The following is a 3,347-nucleotide window of genomic DNA, read 5'->3' on the forward strand; positions in this document are numbered from 1 at the left end:
GCATGCATATCACCAGCTACGCTCCCATATATCTTTCAAGAATGTTATCCGTGCATTCTTTTTTTCTTGCAGTGTGTGATTGACATATAATTTTGGGGGCATGCTTTGCCACTACAATGCTAGTGAAATCGCACTGTCCACACATGCACTTCGCCACTGGTAGAGGCAGAAGCAGAAGGCTTCATTCACTTCCATTGATGTGCATTTTCAAAAGACAAACGCATGTTCCTTATAAAAACAGGACCATTTTATTGCACCATCTGCTAAGCACGTTCAGATGCCTTGCACAACTCCCCCACACATCATGGTGGCAGCCTGCAAGCAAACAAGACCATACCAATGTCATATGTGAGTCTATTTTCAGGAAGTGACAGGAAATGTCAGTGCTCAAAAGTGGGTATTAGCTTGTTCTTTACTGCAGTTACTTTCCATTGACTTAGTGTTTCAGTAACACACAAACACATATGCTTACCTCCCGTCATACAAAAATGTGAGGGCAGTAACGGAAAAGGAAAGAAAATATGTGCATAAACCTAGCAAGTGGACTGAAAAGTCCTTACATACATCTAAGTAATTTGCTGCCACTGTAACAATGAGAGCAGATATGTTAGGATAAAAGCCTGCTGAGCACGATAGAAACATATTCTGCTTACGCCATACAGGGTGATACAAAGCTGCTGGAACAATGATACACTGCTTGTTTTGATGTCACCAGCAGTTCACGAAGAAAAAGCTTACCAGCAGAAGGCTGTATCCATTACACACAAGCAGAAAAATGTGAGCTGTGAGGTTGAATATCCCTTGAAAGTGTATATTGATACTGTGCTTCCAAGGAAAGTGAACGCCACAAGCGGGCTAGTAGCAAAAGAAAAGACGCAGCTATAGAACAGAAGAAAGGAGCAGGCATAAGAAGTACAGCATGTCCAACTAAGCTATACTTGGGAAAAAGAAACAACTCAACAGTGCTGTTGCAACGGACATATAAAAGCCCCACATTTTTGAAAATATAAAGCGGAAAGAAATGAAAACACACTGTTTCATGTTTCATATAGCAGGGATCTCAACGGTTACATTTGAAAATCAATTACAAGCATATTTAGAGTGCATTCATCCACAAATGTGCTTCAGCGCCTTTTCAGCTAAGGAAAACACCCAACTCAAGGAGGGCTGTGTAGCTTTCAAGCATTTGTATGAAACAAGTGATAAGTTTATAGCAAAAATACCCTCTATAATGATTTTACCTCACATATACTCACCTACGAGGCCATAACAGGAGGGCGGAAAGAAAAACTATATTGTTGCAAAAGAGCAAACGACTAGGCGCCTTACGAAATGTCACAGTGCCGTGACACTGGTAATCTTGCACACGCGTTCATGAAAAACCGCACTCGATAACACACACTACGAGGTAGCTCACGCACGCGACACAGGTACAGTTGGGACTTCAATGCAGATTCTAATAACAAAATTGCGGTCCAAATGGCTCACCTGCGTTTGGCCCTGACATCAGCCATGCGCGTACGAAGCTTTGTCATCGTCGACCTTTTGCGCTGAAGGTATCGCCGCCGATTCCCCATTTGACACTTTTACACACAAAAAAAACTGGCAAGATAACGTGATAAAAAACGGCGCTGCACATAAATACAAAAACACAGTAAAAAAAACACCAACAAGCAAAACAGCACGATACGCCGATGACAGCCTGCGGAGCAGCCGAAGAAGCGACCGAAAGGCAGGACAGGCTTCAGCGTAGTCAGTCGTCCGTACCGGTACAGAGTACCGCGGCGAGAGTTGCGGGCGTCACACACACAGGGGAGGCGCTGCGCACACGTTTCAGTAAACCCCAATAGTTACTGTCTCGTACGTCTTGCTTCAAAATGTTTGACAGCGCCACTGTCGTTGACCGGCGGAACTCCATTGTTGAGTCAAAACGCCCGCGAGATTCAAATGCAGCAGCCCCGTCGACCAACAAACGGGGCGAGTGCGAGCTAACATGAGTCGTTTATCATACCCAAATTTACATCACTGGTAGTTTAAGACCAGCGACTTCAGTTCCTGTCAAAAAAGCCTGGAATATAACAGTGATCTTTCGCGCTGGATGTATTTTGCGGAGGTTACGGCGCACCAAAAAATAGCGCAATTGAATGGCGCAGTAATACCGTTCTGTTTGTCATAGCGAAATTCGGCCTTGAGCAGATCCTTGAATATTTCCTAAATATTTCGCGTGCAAAATTTGTTCCCTATACGACGTTTACTTGCTTCTAAAACTCAGATCAAAAAAGCGCAGTTTCTAGGTTACGACCAACTTTGAACAATGAAAACTAAAAAATTATGACATGTAGCTCAATGAAATTTTCAAGAATTAACAACATGGGTACTATCTACAATCCTGCTAAATATGTTTGTGATTTATGAACTGGACTAGGAGTTATTAATGCGCCATTCTTTTAAATTTCACACTTTTTTATGGCGCCAGTTCTAAATAACCACCCAATATAACTCAATAAATTGCCTGTAAGGTCCTCGAGTCACACTTAATCTAAAAGCTGCAGAAGCAGTTTTCTTTTCGGAGCAGTAGTTTTCGTCAACAGCAAATCCAACGCAGGCAAGTCGAGCAAAAATATCGTTTTATGCCCCTCGCTCTTTTGCTCACTGCTATCATACTAACGTGAATAGCTTTTAGCGACACATACCATCGCAAAGAAGATACAATTATCTTTACAATGCGCTCAATATCATTTCTCTAGCGCAAACGGATGAGCCACACCGCTCACACAAACATGACGAAAAACGGCTGCTGACCGCCGCTAGCGTGGTACCGCCGCCTTAAAGGCGGAGGTGACTTAAGAGCTTGCGCGATATCAGTCCGTGGCGCCGTGCGCGTAAAACCAACGCAGCTCTTCGTGCTTCAGCAGCGACGTACGAAATCAACATCGTAAATCCTGTTCTCCCTAAAAAAATGCATGGTAGTCACTCGAGAGGCTGATGCAGCGAATGGCACTCTCGTATTTTCTGGTTTTATAACCTGGCTAACGTTGCCGATCGTGGGTTGATTTATACGATTAATCTCTTCCCTCTCTTCGGGGCCCCGCCGCGGTGGCTCAGTGGTTACGGCGCTCGGCTGCTGACCCGAAAGACGCGGGTTCGATCCCGTCCGCGGCGGCCGAATTTCGATGAAGGCGAAATTGTAGAGGGCCGTGTACTGTGCGATGTCAGTGCACGTTAAAGAACCCCAGGTGGTCTAAATTTCCGGAGCCCTTCACTACGGCGTCTTGTGATGGACCGATTTCTTAAATTGGCTCTGGGTCCACACTGGGCACGAGGAGATTGATGCACAGACTCCAAGA

The 3,347-nt window shown here is 44.7% G+C and overlaps 1 long non-coding RNA gene across 1 annotated transcript; it reads right to left on the minus strand.

The window, feature by feature from the left end:
- Positions 1-225: 225 nt before the first annotated feature.
- Positions 226-2,820, minus strand: LOC149328064 (uncharacterized). The gene is made up of 2 exons (XR_016285643.1): positions 1,489-2,820; positions 226-315 (listed from the first exon to the last, which is right to left on the minus strand). It is a non-coding gene; the product is annotated as an uncharacterized LOC149328064 (long non-coding RNA).
- Positions 2,821-3,347: the final 527 nt, after the last annotated feature.

Source organism: Amblyomma mixtum, chromosome 9 (assembly GCF_055824585.1).
Source record: "Amblyomma mixtum isolate Tamu chromosome 9, ASM5582458v1, whole genome shotgun sequence".
NCBI lineage: Eukaryota > Metazoa > Arthropoda > Arachnida > Ixodida > Ixodidae > Amblyomma > Amblyomma mixtum.